The 21,765-nt window shown below is 40.4% G+C and overlaps 1 protein-coding gene across 1 annotated transcript in view; it reads right to left on the minus strand.

Moving 5' to 3' along the window:
- The window catches only part of Polr3C (RNA polymerase III subunit C), a 155,482-nt gene that overhangs the window by 15,786 nt on the left and 117,931 nt on the right, over nt 1–21,765 (minus strand). The window lies entirely within an intron of this gene.

A 21,765-nucleotide genomic window follows, 5' to 3' on the forward strand; every position in this document is an offset into this window, starting at 1 on the left:
TAGTGCTGCCTTTGACCGTGTTAATCATGAGGCCCTTGTTTTCAAACTGAAACAGTTGGGAGTGGGTGGGTCGTTTCTTAGCATTATTATTGATTTTTTAAGTAGTAGATCTCAAAGAGTTTTTGTTGATGGGCACCATAGTGAGTATAGGAATGTGATATCCGGTGTTCCACAGGGTAGTGTTCTTGGCCCATTACTTTTCATACTATATACACATGACATGTGGTTTGGCCTAGAAAATAAGCTTGTTGCATATGCAGATGATGCTACTCTCTTTGCATCAATTCCATCCCCTGAATGTAGATCTGGGGTTGGTGAATCCCTTAATAGAGATTTAGCTAAAATTAGTGCATGGTGCAAATTATGGGGTATGAAGTTGAATCCTAACAAAACTCAAAGTATGATTGTAAGTAGGTCAAGGACGGTGGCTCTTCAACATCCGGATCTCAGTATTGATAATGTTTCTTTAAATTTGTATGACTCTTTCAAAATTTTAGGCGTGATTCTTGACAGCAAATTTACTTTTGAGAAACATATAAGGTCTGTGTCTTCTTCAATTGCACAAAAAATTGGCTTATTGAGAAAGTCTTTTAAGATATTCGGTGATCAATCTATTCTGAAGAAGTGTTTTAATTCTTTTATCCTACCTTGTTTTGAGTATTGTTCTCCTGTCTGGTCTTCAGCTGCTGATTCTCATCTTAATTTGTTGGACAGAAACTTACGGTCTATTAAATTTCTTATTCCTGATCTAGATATTAATCTCTGGCACCGTCGATCAATTAGTTCATTATGCATGTTGCATAAGATTTTTCATAACTCTGACCATCCTTTACATTCAGCTCTCCCTGGACAATTCTATCCTGTTCGTAATACTAGGCAGGCAGTTAATTCTAATAGCCAGGCCTTCTCCATCATAAGACTCAATACTACGCAGTACTCTAGAAGTTTTATTCCAGCTGTTACCAAGTTGTGGAATGATCTTCCTAATCGGGTTGTTGAATCAGTAGAACTTCAAAAGTTCAAAGTTGGAGCAAATGCTTTTTTGTTGACCAGGCGGACATGAGTCTTTTTATAGTTTATATATGACATATTTGTTGTTGACGTTGTTAATAGTTTATATATGATATATCTCTTTTGACATTACCTTTTTTAGAATGATTTATTGTTAATTTGTTCTCTTCAGTTATTTATTTCCTTATTTCCTTTCCTCACTGGGCTATTTTTCCCTATTGGAGCCCCTGGGCTTATAGCATCTTGCTTTTCCAATTAGGGTTGTAGCTTGGATAGTAATAATAATAATAATAATTCGGTCAACAAATGCCTCATTGTCATGGGTACCAAACAGTCTTCGCAATATGGCTGGTATTGGCCAATAAGCATATATTCATGTGTCAAACGAGTGTGACCAAAGCGGAGACAACAAAGAATAGTCACCCACTTTTGGGGCATCGTGTTATATTTCTAGGGGTGTATAAAATTCATTATTTCTTCGCATCTTATTAACAATTGAGCTATCCCAACGCTGTTGCCAATTATTAGAAATAAAATTCTTAATGTTTGGTAAACAATCATCAAAAAGAATGGGATACCTTCTTGGTCGCAATGTAGCTGCAGTATTCTTTGCCATAAAATCTGCCTTCTCATTTCCAGACACCTAAGTGTGCCAGAACCCAGCAAAATTGAACTGTTATACCTCAGTTCTATAATAAAAAGCCATTAAAAAATCTTTAAAACTAAGGGGTTACTGGAATTAAAAACTTCTGAAGCTTGGACACTCCTTGCATCACTAAAAATGGTAAAATTGCCATCATCTTTTAACACTATTTTTCCAATAGTGATTAGTATGCCATATAGTTTGGCATTAAATATAGAAGATACTATATTAAGTGCACCTCTATAATTAAAAGCACTGCTATACACTCTGAATTCCACACCAGCATCATATTTGGAGCCATCAGGATATATAAAAGTAGATTCCCATGTTCTTCAACATGCTTTATAAAAAGAGACCCGGCTTCTAAGTCAGTAATGTTCGTTTTAATACCAATAAAATATTTACAAAATGATACCTCTGGTAATTTCCATAGAGGGGTTAATGATATCTTAAATTGGAGCACTATTTCTAGCTATATCTAGGCTCTACTAATTTTTTTTTACCCAAAAACCATAAGGTTGAGGAGATTTTGGGTGCAACTAAAAGTATCTACAATGCCTTACAAGATTTTCAGTCTGACAGGCTAAAGAATTAGGAAGTCTTTGCAACCTAAACCAATACCGAATGATAGAAGACTTTCGGTAAAAGTCTATAGGTAATTCTACAGCGTCAACAAGAAAGCTTGGGATAGGCAAGGTTCTAAAGACTCCTGTAACCAATCTGATAGCAGTATGGTGTTTAGAATTTAAAATCTTTTGATCAGCTTGGGTGGCTGACGTGTATATTTCACAACCTTATCTAATTTTTGTAGGATGTATGAGACAAATTCTTTAAAAGTTTCAGAGCATCAAGACACTTTACTTTTAAAGATTTCAAGTGAGGAATTCATGTCAGCCTGCAATCAAATATTAATCCTAAAATAGAGTTTTTATGATAAAACAAAGTTTTATGAATACTTACCTGGCAGTTATATATATATAGCTTAAGTCTCTGACTTTTGGCAGAATTTTTCAAAAAACGCGGCAACCGCCTTGTGGTGGTTGTGCGGTTAGGTGGTTAACAACCCTTACAGGGTGGTACAAGGAATCATTCCCGTTTTCTGTTCTTCAGTTCATCTATGCCTGACCTGTCTCCTGAGGGGAGGTGGGTGGGCCTTAGAATATATATATAACTGCCAGGTAAGTATTCATAAAACTTTGTTTTATCATAAAAACTCCATTTTTATGAATAGAACTTACCTGGCAGTTATATACATATAGCTGATTCACACACTTGGAGGAGGGTGATGGACAGTAAACATCATTGGGGAAACAACCAAAAATGTTGTAGGATAAAAAACACCTTAATTCCTTACCTGCTAAGGTAGCTGACTTCAAAGGTTCCTGCCTCTTGAGTCGCTTTCCCTTAGGAGTGGCAGCCAGGATGTGACCTGCAGTGCTGAAAACACTCAATCGAGTCTGTCAACGGGGTGAGACCAACAATCTGACTAGACTTCAGGACTACCTATTACCCATATATTAAAAACTGCAACCTTACAAAAACCAACCACCTAACCTTTGCAAAGTAGATATCAATTATCTAACTAGACTGAGGTGACTGTACACAAGTCGACGTCTTCAGACAACCATTAAAAACACCAACCCACACACAGGCAAACAAAAACTAAGGTTGAGGGGAGGTAGTAACTCCTTTGCCTATTACAGAAGCCGTAGCTACGTATGGGCCCAAGGTATAGCATTTCTCATAATCCACTCTCACCTCTCTGAGGTAATGAGAGGTGAACACAGAGTTGCTCCTCCAGAACGTTGCATCCATAATTTGTCTGACCGACATGTTCTTGCGATAAGCAAGCAAGGTCGCAATGGCTCTCACTTCGTGAGCCTGCACTTTTAAAAGGCCAAAGTGTTCTTCCTCACACAAGAGATGCGCTTCTCTTATAACTTCCCTCAGGAAAAAAGACAAAGCGTTCTTAGAAAGAGGCTTCTGAGGATCTTTCACCGAACACCACAAGGAGCTAGAAAAGCCTCTCACATTTTTAGTGTGAGACAAGTAGGCTTTGAAGCCTCGGGCCTCTCTTGCTCTTGACCCACTAGGTTAGTCAAGTTAGGAACCTCAAAGGTCCTTGGCCAGGGCTTTGAAGGGTTCTCATTCTTGGCGAGGAAATCTTTTCTTAAGGCACAAACTGCCCCATTCAGATTGAAGCCTACCTGCTTTTCAATCGCATGGACCTCACTCACCCTTTTAGCTGTTGCTCAGGCCAAAAGGAAGAGAGTTTTCTTTGTAACCTCCTAAAGAGAAGCTTGAGAGATGGGCTCAAATCTCTAGGTGCACAGAAATTTGAGAACCACATCAAGGTTCCAAGAAGGGGGCTTTAACTGGACCTGTTTGGTTGTCTCAAAAGACTTTACGAGGTCATGCAAGTCCTTATCGCGAGACAAGTCCAAGCCTCTATGCCGACAGACTGAAGCGAGCATGCTTTTGTACCCTTTGATTGTGGACACTGCCAGATTAGCGTCCTGCCTGAGGTACAACAAAAAATCAGCAATCTGGCTCACAGAGGTAGTGGATGAAGAAACCTTGTGCTTCTTACACCAAGCTCTAAAAGTCTCCCACTTGGACTGGTAGACCCTCCTTGCTCTGACGACAGATTTCGCAGCTTGCGCTGAAAATCCTCTCACTCTGACAAGCTTCTTGATAGTCTGAAGGCAGTCAGTTTGAGAGCGAGGGGGTTTTGATGATACCTCTCGAAGTGGGGTTGTCTGAGCAGCTTTGAACTTGTAGGAAGGCTTCTTGGAAAGTCCATCATGTCCACCACTTCTGTGAACCATTCTCTTGTTGGCCAAAATGGAGCTACCAGGATCATTTGTCCCTAATCGAGTAGGGCGAATTTCCTGACGACCAGATTGATGATCTTGAACGGGGGAAAGGCATATGTGTCCATCCCCGTCCAATCCATCAAAAAGGCGTCCACTGCTATCGCCTCCTTGTCCGGAACCAGGGAGCAATAGTTGGGGATCCTCTTGCTCAAGTTGGAGGAGAAAAGATCTATTAGGGGTCTCCCCCACAGCCTCCAGAGACTCTGACAGACCTGTTGTTTGAGTGTCCATTCTGTGGGAAGGACCTGCCCTTTCCTGCTGAGCATGTCCGCCCTCACATTCCTCTGTCCCTGTACAAACCTCGTCAGCAGATCTACCTTGTTCTCCTTCGCCCAAAGAAGGAGCTCCCTTGCTGTTTCGAACAGAGACAGAGAGTGAGTCCCCCCCTTGCTTTCTGATGTATGCAAGAGCTGTGGTGTTGTCTGAGTTGACCTCCACAATCTTCCCAGACACCGAGTCCTTGAAGGCCTTTAGCCCTAGAAAAATGGCCATCAGCTCCTTGTTGTTGATGTGCCATTCCAACTGACTTCCTTCCCAAGAGCCTGAGACCTCCTTGCTTCCTAGTGTTGTCCCCCAACCTGACTCTGATGCGTCTGAAAACAACACTAGGTCTGGGTTCTTCTTGTATAAGGAGATCCCTTCCCCCAACAAGGCTGGATCCAGCCACCACTTCAGAAGATCCTTGACTTCCGCTGGAATGGGGAAGGAAAAGGAGTCTTCCGGCGTCTTTCTGTTCCACGTTTTCGAAAGAAAGTGCTGTAGAGGCCTTAGATGTAGTCTCCCCAGTGAGACAAACTGCTTGAGGGAGGAGAGAGTTCCCAGCAAACTCATCCACTCCTTCGCTGAGCACCTCTTCTTGTCCAGGAAACTTCGGACCTTTTCGAGACACTTGGTCTGTCTTTCCTGTGAGGGAGAAGCCCGAAAAAGAACTGAATTCAGAACTATCCCCAAATAGAGAATAGTCTTATTCGGCTTGATCTAAGACTTCTCCCTGTTGATGACCAGGCCTAGATCTTGAGCCATCATAAAAGTCTTTCGTAAATCCTCCAGACATTTCTCCTTCGATCGTGAACGAATCAGCCAATCGTCCAGATAAAAGGATATCCTTATCCCCTCTTGATGCAGCCAGCCTGACACCTTCGCCATTATCCAGGTGAAGACTTGAGGAGCCATGCTGAGACCGAAGCAAAGCACTCTGAATTGGAAGCACTTGCCCTGCATTACAAATCTCAGGTACTTCCTTGAAGTCGGATGGATGGGGACGTGAAAATACGCGTCCTGCAAGTCGAGGGACACCATCCAGTCCCCTGGACGTACTGATGCCAGCACAGACTGAGTCGTCTCCATGGAGAACTTCGTCTTCCCCACGAAGACGTTTAGAGAGCTGGCAACGAGAGGAAGTTTCGTCCTGCGTAAGCATACCGTCATTGTCCTGGCGCCGAGAGAGAGAGGACGTATCGTTCTGGCGCCGAAAGCGAGAGGCGGAATCGTCCTGGCGTCGAGCAGTAGAGGAAGCAGAACGGTGTCGTGTCTTCGAAGAAGAGCGTAAGGGTTCCTTAGGAGAGGAACTCCATTCCCTCTTAGAAGTTGACTTCTTAATAGGCAAAGAGTCGTCTTTATGTCTATCGGACTGGGCGTGAGGGCGGCTAAACGCTTGAACTAACAAAAAAAGTTGTTCCTGCATGACAGACATAAAAGATTTAGCAACTTCTGCTGGGTCTTGCGGTCCCGAAGGAGAGGGCTGACGAATAACACTCGTGGAAGGAGAAGGATCTTCAGCTGCTTTTTCCCGACTTGCGGACTTAGACTTCGTCCTTTTCACAGGCACGGAGTCTAAATCGTCCTCCGACGGACAAGGTTCATAGCTACTATAACCGGGAGAGTAAGAACGAGACAGTTCGTCGCGGTTCCACCTCTTCTTCGTAGGTCTTGACGCCTCAAACTTCCATTTCCGTCTGGGAGAGGGATTCGAAGAAGAAATCAACACATCCGACACATCTTTTCCGTGACGGTCAAGAGCAGCCTGGGAATCGGCAACAGGGCTGTCTGAGGCGACGGCTGACCGAGGTTACGTACCTCTCACCCCCTTTCGGTTGTCGACGTACCTTCTCCCTTGGTCCTGGGAGCTTGGTAGAGGTCTAGACCTAGGGTAATGACAGGTTCGGTCAGTCGCCACCTCCACTGCACTTTCACAAGCACTAATATCACTTACACTTTTATTACCTTAAAAGGCCGCAAGTTGTTCTTTAATAGCCTTCAACTCGGCAGCCATCCTAGCGTACCGAGGGTCATCCGCAGATACGGATCCTATAGAAGGGGCAGGAGTTACTAACTCAAGGGAAGGATCAACTTCCAAAGAGGAATTAATTATAGGATCAAAGGATAAAGCTACACTAAGCTCGTCAACCTTCCCACTAACAGACTTAGATTTAGACCTAGAACCTCTCCTAACTCTATCGAGCTCTAGTTTACGCACATAGCGCTTCATAGCCAACCAATCCTTTTCATTCAAAATCTTACATTCCCCACACCTGTTATTAAGGGCACATTCAAAACACCTACAACTCAACCACACGGTGTGAGGGTCAACCGCCATTTTCGGTAACCTCACCTTACATTCCTCATTCACACAGACACGGAATTGAATCTTATCACTCATAATGATAACAGCAAAAAAAAGCAAAGAAATAACAAAAACACGATTGCTAAATCCCCAAATCAGTGTACTTCACTAAATAGCAGACTGGTACAGCGATACAGGGAAAGCGAAGAAACACTCTTAATGACGGACCAACGTGTTGACGATCCGACCAGCAGAGATGAACTGAAGAACAGAAAACGGGAATGATTCCTTGTACCACCCTGTAAGGATTGTTAACCACCTAACCGCACAACCACCACAAGGCGGTTGCTGCGTTTTTTGAAAAATTCTGCCGAAAGTCAGAGACTTAAGCTATATACTGTAAATATATAACTGCCAGGTAAGTTCTATTCATAAAAATTCTAGCTTCACTTACACATGATATCCACTGACCTTTGATGTACATATCAGGATCTGGATGTACTCCCCAAATACGACAGAAAGGGACAACATCAGTTTTGTTTGCCGAAAACGTAAATGCATTCACATCAAGACCACTGGATAATTTTGCAAACTGAGATTTGTAGTTTTCTCTCAACCATTGCCATTCTCGTTCCAGCAAATAATAAGATCATCTACAAATAGTGTTGAGAATATCTTGGGGAATGACAGAGGATATCCCATTAATGGTTAATGCAAATATAGTAGGGTCCCGAATTATGCGAGAATTTGGTTGATCAATAACCTCGCATAAATAGAAAATCGCATATTTCATAACACATATCTAACAGAAATAATTCCTTTAGGGCCATGGCAACCAGCAACTTTCCTATTCAAATGTGTTTACTACCCATTTCCTATACTTTTTATGTACTGTACTGTAATTTTTATATCAAATTATTCATGTAAATAAATCAAACATTTAATATACTTTAAAGTTCTAATAACTTGAACAAGGTTAGAATTACAATCAGGATTGGTGGAAATACCGTATACAATATTTCCCGTTATAACACAACCTAAAATACGGACAAATTTTAATACGTTTGTTATGTCTATTGTATAAGACATCTGGTGAATAGCAAAGCTATCACTATATAGACTAGCTTTTGTTGTACCATTGTAAATCTAAATTTATCAAAATAAAGGCGATTTTACATCATGCGTTTCCTAAACTCGCCAAATAAGACAATATAAAACGACAACAATTGTTTTGTTTACGTTTATCTCTGATCATACGAAACAACGCATTTACACATCTGTGTATAGGTTAGTTTTTGCACCGAGAGTATGTAAAGAATAGGCAAGACTATTTGGTGTATGTGTAGGTAAATGGAAAATTAGCCATAATCAGAGAGAAAGATCCAATGTACTACTGTCTGGTCAGTCCAAGAACCCAATAACTCTCTGTGGTAGTATCTCAATGGGTGTTTGGTGCCCTGGTCAACCTACTACCTACTAGCTGGCTTGTGATCCTGGGTACAATAAGTGCTTTTAGTAATAGAATTGTGAGGTCCATGCCCAAGATCAGAACAATTGCCACAGAGCTTTTCATCTTTATACCCTAAATGGATGTCCAAATTTGAAGCATTTGTAACACTACAAATGTTTGTGTTTGTGAAGACAAACTGGTATTCTCTCATTTGTTATGTTTGCATGATAAGGTACAACATGGTCTTCCAAAGTGGAAATAATCATAGTGGTTCTGGGAATCTTATGAACCCTCGATATTTCCTTAGGCCACATATCAAAGATTTCTTCCATGCTAAACTCATTTAGGTTCTAGTGAAAAATCCCCCCCTCTTCCATAGCTAAAATTCAAATGTGGTTTTATATCACCATTAGATTATCTTCTATTTTTATGTTATTTAGCATGGAAAACTGCACTTTAGATTAGGCATGAATTTAGATGGATTTCTTGCCAAACCTAGATATGCCTCCAAATTCTATAGTACCTACTTGCTTTTGTATTAGCATACTAAATCTAAAATTATTTTGCAGTACTCTTTTCCCTTCCATGTTGCAATAAATTGCATTGGAGGAGTGAGTATCCTTCCTGATATCAAACTTACTTTGGCGACAACAGATTCACTATGATACCAGCTCCTAGGGTGATATGTGTCCAGGTTTCCAGGAGCTGCATTGCATAGTACTCCGCTAATCTCACTAATACCAATTTATATTTTTGAAATTACACAGATTGCTTTGAAGTCTTCTTCATGGTTACCAAAGAAGATTTATGCATCCCATTTTCATCATCTTCATTGTAATTCATCTTTATTTCGATAATCTTAGCACAAGGTATCAAAGGCATTCATGATACTTCATATAATTCCTTACAATATCATAATTTTTCTGAACATTGGAAGAGTAGTTCTTTTAAGTTCTTAGAGCATCAACAGATTTTTTTTAATCAAATTGGCAGAGGTTTTGAACAGTGCCGGGGAGGAATCAGCATATCCAGGGGATGGGGGCTAGATATATGAATGATCATGGCGAGTGTTTGATTGTTCGCTGGTTGGTTGGTTTATCTGGTTGAGAGTATATTTCCCAGATGATCCACACCATACCCAACCTGTGGAATACAATCAAAACGGATATAGAGGCACAGGGTAAGCTAAACCTGCCTGTTAGAACTGAGACCAAATAAAGGGAATCATCCTCTGTAACAATGGCTTTCCATCCACAAGCCAAGAGTCCCCTGGATTCCGATGAACTAACCCTTGAGAGCAGCTCCCTAAAAAATGGTACAAATTATCCTTGGGATGGTCGAGGTCATCCAGTACTCTCACATATAACTTTGAATGGAAACACTTCCCAACCATTATCTAAGCAGGCAGTAATAACAAATGTAGAAATATCCACAGCATTTAAGAAACAAAATAAATAAATGAAGAAATAAAAAATGTAATAATAAAAGATAAATAAAAAAATATATAAGGATAAAGGAAATATTACTTATAGGGTTAGGACAGCAAGAAGAAAGTTTATAAAATTAGGAGCTCAGAGTAATAGTGAGAAGTAGAAAAGAAGAGAGAGAAATTTAGAGTCAAACTGAGGGAGTGGTTACCCTAAATTCGAGAGCCTCTTGTCCATCATAAGGCTTCAACATGGAAATAATATTCTATGTTAAAACCCAGTGAGGAGAGAATGTGAAAAGATTCAGATTTGATCAGTCTTGTAACAGAGCATCTACATTCGAAGCTAAAGGATCTGGCAAGGGTGAAGATGTGGTAAATATGTCTATGCTTCAGATTGGGAAGTCGTGGGGTCCACCACTTCCAAATCTCTTGACAAATTAATGGAGATAGAGACAGTTCACTTGGCAAAATATGATTTTTGCTGGAATAAACTGTGAATGTAGGGTGATTCCTCTCAGATTCATACACAATAACAGTTTGTCTGCTATCCGATACAGGGAAGGCAGCCATGTATCTCCTTGGTTCCTGATGTAGGCTAGAGCCGTCATATTGTCCCAAAAACTGACTGTGTCTTCCTTACTACAGTTGGTTCCTGATTTTGAAGACTCAAATATTTCTAGTAACTCTAGGCAATTGATATGTAGTTTTGTCTCGCTCGAGGTCCATTTCCCTGAGATGTAAATGGTCCAAAATTGCTCAAAGAGGCAGGTCTGGGACTTTCAACTCTAAAGAGACTTTATAACAAGAGACTGTGATCGTCCCACCAATTTAGTAGCTGAAGTTGTCTTGTTCCAAAGTGACTTCAAGATGAAATTTAATAAAAAATCATTTTCAGACAGCCCAGTGGGAGAATTTCTCTAAGGAGATCATGGTTCCTAGAAGCCTCATCCACTTTGGCACTGACTTGTATTTCTATGTTTTGAATTTTTGTAGTAAAAGAAGACAAGAACTGATCCTCTTCTTTAACAAAAAAAAAGTTGAAAATGAATTGTTGGTTTTATCATTCCCAAATATACTGTAAAATCTTCCGAGTCGAATCCATAAGGGACTTTTGGACCTTAACCCTTTTACCCCTAGGCTCAGTGGAAATTTCCAACCCTTAACACCCAGGGTTTTTTTTTTTTCCCAGCACATTTTGCAGTATATTTTTTTAAATTGCTCTAACAGCATTAATTTTTGTCATAGAGAGGTCAGGTTGGTCTCATTCTCTAGGAAAATGCCTGATTTTTAAAAAAAAAATATCAAAAATATGAAAAAAAAAATTTTATAGCATTTTTTTGCAAGGACGTACCGGTACGTCTATGGGGGTAAAGGGATGGGTTTTGTGAAACGTACCAGTACGTCCTTTGGGGGTAAAAGGGTTAACTATGACCCCCAACTAATCTAACAACCTGAGTAGCCAAACTTGTTGAACTTGAATCATCTCTAATCAATCAAATAAAATTAGACAACCGTCCAAGTACAAAAGAACTCTTATTTCCATTAACCTTAACAACTTCAATATATGGGACCCTCATTCTGGTGAACAAATGTGGAACTGTCCTGAGCCCAAAATATAGGCATTTGAACTGATAAACTTTTGATTCATTGACAAAGCAAAAGTTTTTCCTAGAATTCAGATGAATCAGAATATGAAAACATGCCTCCAAGTAGTCAACTTAGAACATTCAATATTTTGTTTGATAGCTCCCAGAACTATTAAGGGTGTTTCCATTGAGAACTTTGTAAGCATTGTGAATATGCTGAGTGCTGAAATATCTTAAACTGCTTTCATAGCTAATGAGCTTTTGGGGACATTTAACAACTTGTAGAACCCCAGAGAAGGCTTAATGATCTCTTTTATCACATCCTTCTCTAGAGTTTTAACAATTTATAATTGCAGTAATTGAGCTTTTGCTGTATTGGTAATGCTGCATTGGTAAGATAACTTGGATACAGAACCAGTTTCTTTGACAAAGGCGGATTCAAATTTACTGGGATTTGGTAGCCTTCGTTGACCACAGGCAATGCCCATGAGTCAAGCTATAGTCTTTACCATATGGGAAAAAGGGGACACTTCTCCCTACTGGTTTTCATGTTCGGTTGGTAATCAATCTTGAACGTTTACTGTTACGGAATTCTCTTGAATAAAATGGCCTCTTATTTGCAAGTCTGAGTTTAAGAAATCTGAACCACAATCAGAAAGTCTGAGTATTTTTAGAAACTGATCTTAGAACATCAGTTTGAGTTATGTTTTCTACTTTAGCAACTACTTTATCAATGTTAACTACACATAACAGGTCCCAAATCAGTAGAGAACCATTTTTGTTTTTGTACCTGATACTGAACCTACCTATCGTAGATGTACTTATCTGCTCTCCTCTCTTAATCACAAAGTGCAAAAAGGCTGATAATGCTTGATTAAGTACTATCTGACAGAGTTTTATCTAAGCAGTTCAGATAATCTAAAATTACATCCAAATCCTAATGTCTTGCAATTTCTTTTTTTTTATAATATTATAAAGAACCCTTATAACAGAATCTGCTAAGGAAAGTAATTAAATTACACTCCCTTCTTATTACCTACAATTAACATCTATCTAGTTAACTAACTTGCATAACCTTAATTTAGATATTTTCTTTTATGAGGAACAGTGATTGAATCAGGACTGGCTACTAAATCACAATCAAAGACAAGGTCAGGTAACTGATTAGTCTTGTACAAATTAGCATGAAAAAGATCACTAAACATGAACCTGAACAATTTCATTAATCTATCACTAATGAAGTTAGAGGGATGACATGAGTAAACTGTCCTGGAAGTAGCTACTTTTCTATTTGGTAGAATAAGAGACTTCCAAACTTCCCTTAATAAATTTATAAGGATATATCTCAGCAATAAGATTGATAAAAACTCAAAAGGTGATAATTCCTCACTTTCATTGTCTGTCTCCGAGTTTTTATCTTTCTAATTTTCCTGTCCTGCAGGAGACGATGTATGAAAATCACCCAATTTCTTAGTTTGTTTACCATTTGAAAAGGGGGATAACAGTGGGAGAGCATGGACTTTTGTAGTTTTAGGTGTAATAGTGGCTACGTTTACCATGCTAACGTTAATTTGATATGAAATAGTGTCCGAACTTGCAAGCAAATGGTATACAGTACACTGTTGTCTGAAACATGATGAAAATTTTTTTTAGATGAAACTTGGGTTCACCCCTTCAGAGTTTAAAGGAGTTATGCAGTATGCCACGCCATCCATATAAGTAGCGGTAATATGAGACTGATGAGAAGCGCTTACTTTGGTGAGTGGATATTAATTAGGATCAAGACAACCAACTTAATATTATGGCTCACAATCTAGTTGTCTTGTAGTGTGCTAGAATTGGGGGTTTGTAAGGGTTTAGCAGCAGATAAAACTAAAGTATGGGTTTACAGCAAAAAGTACTAAAGTATATAAATATTTTGAGGCTTTGTGTGAGGCTTCAAAATCTATAGAGTGCAGTGTACTTTCAGAATCTTTACTGAATGAAACACTATTAATATCAGATTGACTTTGGGAGGGTAGGTTAGATTTGGCAATGGGGTATGAAGGACAAAAATTGCCACTGAACTTCTGAGTTTTAACAAAGGAAGCTAGTGATGTCAAGAGCTTGTAAAGCTCATCACTATTGTTAGTAATGGCGGTCATTTCGCCACCTTTTTCAAATAACAAAGGATCCCGCCAGCAAGCATGAGTCAAAATGCCACGAGTTTTGGGACCCTACCCAGAGTCTCACCCCCCTCCAACCATCCTATACCAGTCTACTCCCCCTGAGATCTCAATTTCAGCTACCTTCGAGTCACGTGACGACATCGAGGTCCCAGGAGGAGGGAAGCGAGCTGTGAAGGATGTGGGACACGTGACCAAGCCTGACCAATAGGACACCAGTCAGGCCAGTCCCCCCTACCCGCCCCCCCTCAATTGGGGGTCAAGTGGGGTTGATCTACCCAGGGAAAACGGGAGATCCTTCTTCGTAAGTCAGCACCCATAAGGAGAACATCTCCTCTTCTTCACTCAACCTCCTTGAGGGAAACATCCTCTCTCTTCACCCTCAAGACATCAGGGAGGCAGGACCTCTGTCTACATCTTTCCACAAGGGAAAGAAACCAGAGTCATTTTTACTAAAGGTAAGGCGTTTGATTTTGAGATTCTCAATATCCTTACCCAACCTGCCATCCCTTCATTATCACACCCCATTTTTCCTTATCCTCTAAAGAAAATCCTACCCACTGAACCTTGTATCCTATCCCCCTATACCCAGACCACGTGTGCAGTTTAGTCCTAGTTTTAATACATTCACCCTGTGACAGTGTTGATTCCCATGTGTAACGTTTAAATCCCTAAGCTTTGCATTTTCATTTAATTTGCTTAAAGGTTTTAACCACACGACTTCATCGTGTTCCCAGCCGGTAGAAGTAAGTGTGCTGTTAATAATTCAATTTATTTCCCCCTTCCAGGGAACGTGATTGCTGTGCTGGCGTTTCATCCACGGCCAACCAAACTCCATTCGAAGCTCCTCGTGGCTCAAACTAAAATAGTTATCTGCTGTGCTCCCCTTTCATTTATTTCTATTTAAATATTATTGTAAATATATAATTTTGTCAGTATTCCTTGTATCATTGCTGACTGGCGACCTACCATTATTATTTGTTTTGTTATGGCCCTTGAGTCCCTTAAGCAAGGCCGGACTCGAACCAGTGGCCCGTAACATATTGGCGACCAAATGCCAGGATTCGCTAAGACAGTAATTTAAAATTAATTTTATCAAAGTCAAATTCCCCCCTTTTTTCTGTCTTTAGCGACTTGACGAACCTCAATTTCATTTTAAGTGAATTATATAATCACTGGAGTTGGAACCGTGGAAGAAAACAGCAAAAGCATTCTATTCTCATTGTTAAAGTTTTGTGTTTACTAGTGCGTGTTCGTACCGCGAACCCTTTTGTTTTGAAAACCGCGTGGTAGATATTAGTCCTGTTGTTTATCAGGATAGCCAACCGCGTGAAAAGAATTTGTGTTCTGTTTTTTTTTCTTTCTGAGTGTTTATTATCAAAGTGGTTAAAATTTTCATTTATTATATATATTGTGCATTAAGTGAATGTGTTATTTTGTGTTTTTTTTAAAAAAAAGTGAAGTGAAACTCACGAAATTTTAGGAAGAAACCGTGGTAGACTAAAACACGTGTTAATTTCCTGTGTTGGTAACCATAAGCGCACGTGGCATTCATTTTTTCAATTTTTCCTTTTGACAAGTAAGGGTATGTAATTTCTTTTTATTACTTTCTCGTGGGATATTATTTTTATGTACATTTTTTTGAAGGGGATAATTTTCGTTAGACTGTGTAATATGGTTAACCTAAAGATAAAGGACTTATGATGTCACATTTAATTTAAATTTTTTCAGTCAGGGTATAGGATCATTAAGATAAAATATTTGGGAGTGTAATTTATTAAATTCATTTTTTTCTAAAGGGAAGGTATGTAAAGGGGCTGAGGTTTTAACGAAGCATTAAGCAATCTCAGTGACATTGTCTGTTTTATTTTAATTTGTTATACTTTAAGTATAAATACAAACTTGCTTTAAAGTCAGAGTTGCAAGTGGTGGTGTTGCAAGAACGCACCCCCACATTTTTACAGATCCATTTTTTTTCCTTAAGACTAGCATAGGAGGGTCACACATCGTGGAGATTCCATTTTTTCCTTAAGACTAGCATAGGAGGGTCACACATCGTGGAGATTCCATTTTTTTTCCTTAAGACTAGCATAGGAGGGTCACACATCGTGGAGATTCCATTTTTTTTTCCTTAAGACTAACATAGGAGGGTCACACATCGTGGAGATTCCAATTTTTTTCCTTAAGACTAGCATAGGAGGGTCACACATCGTGGAGATTCCATTTTTTTTCCTTAAGACTAGCATAGGAGGGTCACACATCGTGGAGATTCCATTTTTTTCCTTAAGACTAGCATAGGAGGGTCACACATCGTGGGGATCCCATTTTTTTTCCTTAAGACTAGCATAGGAGGGTCACACATCGTGGAGATTCCATTTTTTTTCCTTAAGACTAGCATAGGAGGGTCACACATCGTGGAGATTCCATTTTTTTTCCTTAAGACTAGCATAGGAGGGTCACACATCAAGGAGATTCCATTTTTTTTCCTTAAGACTAGCATAGGAGGGTCACACATCGTGGAGATTCCATTTTTTTTTCCTTAAGACTAGCATAGGAGGGTCACACATCGTGGAGATTCCATTTTTTTTCCTTAAGACTAGCATAGGAGGGTCACACAACGTGGAGATTCCATTTTTTTTACTTAAGACTAGCATAGGAGGGTCACACATCGTGGAGATTCCATTTTTTTTCCTTAAGACTAGCATAGGAGGGTCACACAACGTGGAGATTCCATTTTTTTTACTTAAGACTAGCATAGGAGGGTCACACATCGTGGAGATTCCATTTTTTTTCCTTAAGACTAGCATAGGAGGGTCACACAACGTGGAGATTCCATTTTTTTTCCTTAAGACTAGCATAGGAGGGTCACACATCGTGGAGATTCCATTTTTTTTCCTTAAGACTAGCATAGGAGGGTCACACATCAAGGAGATTCCATTTTTTTCCTTAAGACTAGCATAGGAGGGTCACACATCGTGGAGATTCCATTTTTTTTTCCTTAAGACTAGCATAGGAGGGTCACACATCGTGGAGATTCCATTTTTTTTTCCTTAAGACTAGCATAGGAGGGTCACACAACGTGGAGATTCCATTTTTTTTACTTAAGACTAGCATAGGAGGGTCACACATCGTGGAGATTCCATTTTTTTTCCTTAAGACTAGCATAGGAGGGTCACACATCGTGGAGATTCCATTTTTTTCCTTAAGACTAGCACAGAGGGTCATTCATTGTTGTGATTCCAATTCTTTAAAGACTAGCATAGAGATTCACCCATTGTTGTGAGTCCGTTTTTTTATGACTAGCATAGGAATTCACCCATTGTTTTGATTCCATTTTTTTTCAAAAGACTAGCATAGAGTTTCACCCATTGTTGTGATTACATTTTTTTTGTACTAGCATAGAGATTCACCCATTGTTGTGATTCCGTTTTTTTATGACTAGCATAGAGATTCACCCATTCTTGTGATTCCATTTTTTATGACTAGCATAGAGTTTCACCCATTGTTGTGATTCCATTTTTTCAAAAGACTAGCATAGAGGTTCACCCATTGCTGTGATTACATATTTTTTTGTACTAGCATAGAGATTCACCCATTGTGGTGATTCCATTTCTTTTATGACTAGTATAAAGGTTCACCCATAGTTGTGATTCCATTTTATTTCATCCAGCATAGTGTCACCCATAGTTGTGACCTCATTTTTCCCTGACTAGCCCAGAGGGTCACCTACTGTATAGTGGTGATTCCATTTTTTATTGTGTAGTACAGTGGTCATATATATCATTACTTGTTTGGATGCATTACAACCGGACAGCCTAAGCTCAACCATTTTCGTGGCGCTGGTTTTCAAGTTAGGCTCCTGTTCAATTACTTGCAAGGCTTGCTATATTTGGTGATAATTCTTTCTCGAAAGGCATTTTTCGCAGCCTGTGTGCATTTTCCCCAGCTCCATCTTCATCCTTCCTTCCACGAGTCTCTTGCGTAAGGCTAGAGCGTCTTTCCCCTCCGTGTAATTTCTTGCACGGTCAACACAGTACCTTGTGCTGTTGAGTTTGTTCTTGTTGCTGTCTCCACAAAAATTAGCAAAATGACTGCTGCTGAGATTAGCTCATTTGTGGATTTGGCAGAACGACAAGGCTATGAGGGAGAAGCATTGCGAAGGTATGTGCGGGAGCTCATGAATGAAGACAAAACCCGGAGAAGGACAGAGCAAGAAAGGATGCGGTATGAAAGAGAGAGAGCGTATGAATTAAAGAAGCGGGAAATAGACGCTCGATTAGCCCAGCTCAGTAACTCGCTACCTCAACCTAATGGTGCCAACGACCAGCAGGACAACTGCAGAGAAAACCAGTGCATTGAAGGGTTCACCAAGGAACTCCCTACAGCGGAACTGAAGGCGACCATGTCCCAGCTCGGCAAGAAGTGTGGACTGGGGGCAGGGAGTGATCTCGCACGTGAGGGCTACAACTCAAGCTTGGGTCAAAAGCCAGTGAAGGGTGTACAGCGAGTGCCCCTCAGGTGCATGAAGGCTGCCAAGCCGGAGCCTAAAACTGTGAGGACGCAACCTGCAGGGGAAGACGACTGGCTAGGTACCATTGACCTGGGTGAGGTAGCTTGGCTAAGGGAGGAGGCCCAAGAGTCTCCCCTTTCCAGCAATGAGTTTAAGCCCCGTACCCGAGAGTGCTCCCCAGCTAAAGCAATGATGCTTTCCAACAGACCAGAGGTCTCAGAGGAGAACCAAGAGACCATCAGGAGCCAAGCACAGCTCAGCAGATTCCAGCTGATGGGTGAGATGGCAATAAACCACAGGGCACCCACCTACCTGAGCGAGGTGGAAATAAATAACCCCTCTAAGGCTGAGTTCCTGCTAGGGGATGAGGTGCCCCTTAAGATCACCCGAGGTTCTCACGACCCTGTTAAGGTCTCGTGCCGGAAAGTAGTTGTCCCCTGTAATCTCCGCTTGTCGATGCTAGGCGTGGCCCATGAGAGACTGGGAGGACACTTTGGAGTAACAGGTCCTACCCAGATGATCCAGCATCAATTCTGGCTGCGCTTGCACGAGATTGTTAAGGCTTACTTAGCATCCTGCCATCCTTGCCCAGTCTCCGGTAACTATAAGCAAATAATGCTGAGGGCCTCGCTCCAACTCATCCCATCCATTAGTGTCACAGAACTGACACAATTCTTTTATTGGTTTGGCTTCCTAGCCACATTTCAGAAGGACGAAGGTTCCCACTTCATGGCAGAGGAGTCACGACCTCTGACCATACTCATAATTCATTTTTGGCTTCACCAGGTGCAAGCAGGAATTCCCAACTGTGGGGTTTACTTGAATTTCTTCCAGACATGGGATAAACTCCAAACTCAAGAGAATGAGCTCTCAGGCATGGGCTCATCTCTTGAGCATCTTGGATCCTATTGTACGGACCAAAAGTTCCCACTGACATTCCTAAAGGACCGTAATCCTCTAACCTACTTGACTGAGCTACGTAATGGGAATAAGGGGCTCATGAGGTGGGGCATAGACCTCCAGAACTACAACTGGAAGGTCAAGCGCCTAAAGAACTCAGGTGACAGAGATGTGTTTTCCCGGCATTAGTGCCCAATGCACAGTGCCATGACCATAGCGTAGCCATAGTCAGTAGGTTAATTTAGGTTGTATGGAAAAATTTTAATTGGCCTTGGTGTCTCCCCAGGTAAATAAACTTGAGGAGCCATCTTGGCATCATTATTTGCATTTAATTTATTTTTATGTATTTATTTTATCTTTCTTTGCATATAAGCCAATTTTCTTCAATTTTATGCCTACCACTGCACTAGGTCACTTAACTTTAACCTTTTTTTTTACATTTTAATTTTCCATTTTGCATTTTTTAATTTTTCAGTTGCTGCCTCACAGCCAGCATACTTATTTCTACGTGGCACTTAAAGTTAATCTACTGTCAAAATAATGTAAAATGATGACCCTAGTTGCAGCGTAGATATTTATCCATTATCGTGGTGAGACTCACTGAGGGAGGAGTCATTAAGGCTAGTGGCTTCAGACCTTGCTTGCAGAGTTCTTGTCCTGTTTAGGACAAAATCTCTGCTAAAATGGGGGGCTGTTAGTAATGGCGGTCATTTCGCCACCTTTTTCAAATAACAAAGGATCCCGCCAGCAAGCATGAGTCAAAATGCCACGAGTTTTGGGACCCTACCCAGAGTCTCACCCCCCTCCAACCATCCTATACCAGTCTACTCCCCCTGAGATCTCAATTTCAGCTACCTTCGAGTCACGTGACGACATCGAGGTCCCAGGAGGAGGGAAGCGAGCTGTGAAGGATGTGGGACACGTGACCAAGCCTGACCAATAGGACACCAGTCAGGCCAGTCCCCCCTACCCGCCCCCCCTCAATTGGGGGTCAAGTGGGGTTGATCTACCCAGGGAAAACGGGAGATCCTTCTTCGTAAGTCAGCACCCATAAGGAGAACATCTCCTCTTCTTCACTCAACCTCCTTGAGGGAAACATCCTCTCTCTTCACCCTCAAGACATCAGGGAGGCAGGACCTCTGTCTACATCTTTCCACAAGGGAAAGAAACCAGAGTCATTTTTACTAAAGGTAAGGCGTTTGATTTTGAGATTCTCAATATCCTTACCCAACCTGCCATCCCTTCATTATCACACCCCATTTTTCCTTATCCTCTAAAGAAAATCCTACCCACTGAACCTTGTATCCTATCCCCCTATACCCAGACCACGTGTGCAGTTTAGTCCTAGTTTTAATACATTCACCCTGTGACAGTGTTGATTCCCATGTGTAACGTTTAAATCCCTAGGCTTTGCATTTTCATTTAATTTGCTTAAAGGTTTTAACCACACGACTTCATCGTGTTCCCAGCCGGTAGAAGTAAGTGTGCTGTTAATAATTCAATTTATTTCCCCCTTCCAGGGAACGTGATTGCTGTGCTGGCGTTTCATCCACGGCCAACCAAACTCCATTCGAAGCTCCTCGTGGCTCAAACTAAAATAGTTATCTGCTGTGCTCCCCTTTCATTTATTTCTATTTAAATATTATTGTAAATATATAATTTTGTCAGTATTCCTTGTATCATTGCTGACTGGCGACCTACCATTATTATTTGTTTTGTTATGGCCCTTGAGTCCCTTAAGCAAGGCCGGACTCGAACCAGTGGCCCGTAACACTATGGCTTCTCTCCTGAACTAATAGCAATTTTTATTTTGCACTCAGAACTACTAAATTGATCGACACCCATTAAAACATACTTTTCTATGAGTGGTACCAAGATTGAAATGCACTCTTCATGATGATTATTTAAATCACTGTGTTGCCAATGATATGATGCACAATGGGAATATGAAATATGATCTCCCAGAAATATCTCATGTGTACAATCCGAACAACAATTACTAATTAAACCTGGGGAAAAATCATACTGCACAGTATGTAAACAACTGCAGAACGTCCGATCAATGGAGATAACTAAAGACAAAGAGTATCTGCCACAGTAACCCTGGCCTACTTACCACTTACTACTAAAAGATTCTAACCCTGGTCTTCTTACCACTTACTACTAAAGGATTCCATTCCTTTGTTAAGGGCAAGTATTCATTGAAGCAAAAGAAAATTGGAAAATTTCATGATGTGTCAATTAAACCAAACTTCTGGAGAAGAAATATGAACATTAGGGGAGATTCATAGAAATGATGGGTAATTTTTCAAATTTTAAGGGGAAATGTTGATAAACCGAGCTTCCCGAGAAGAATAAAAATGAACATTGGGTGAGTTAAGACATGAAAAGTTTCAAAATTACCATTCCTTTTTTTTTGGTCTTTATTTTCCCTAAACAGATTCTTTTGAATTAAGTCACCTTCTGAGATAACTAAATACTTTTAACATGAGAGAGGAAATGGCATCTAAACAGCTTCTTTAAAGGAAGGAAAGCTGTAGGATTTAAGGTTAATAGTATCCAGGAGAAAGGATAAAAATGTAACATAAATCTGGAAAGATATAATCTGTAGAGTATTTTGAAAGTTACATAA

Source organism: Palaemon carinicauda, chromosome 26, assembly GCF_036898095.1.
Source record: "Palaemon carinicauda isolate YSFRI2023 chromosome 26, ASM3689809v2, whole genome shotgun sequence".
Lineage (NCBI taxonomy): Eukaryota > Metazoa > Arthropoda > Malacostraca > Decapoda > Palaemonidae > Palaemon > Palaemon carinicauda.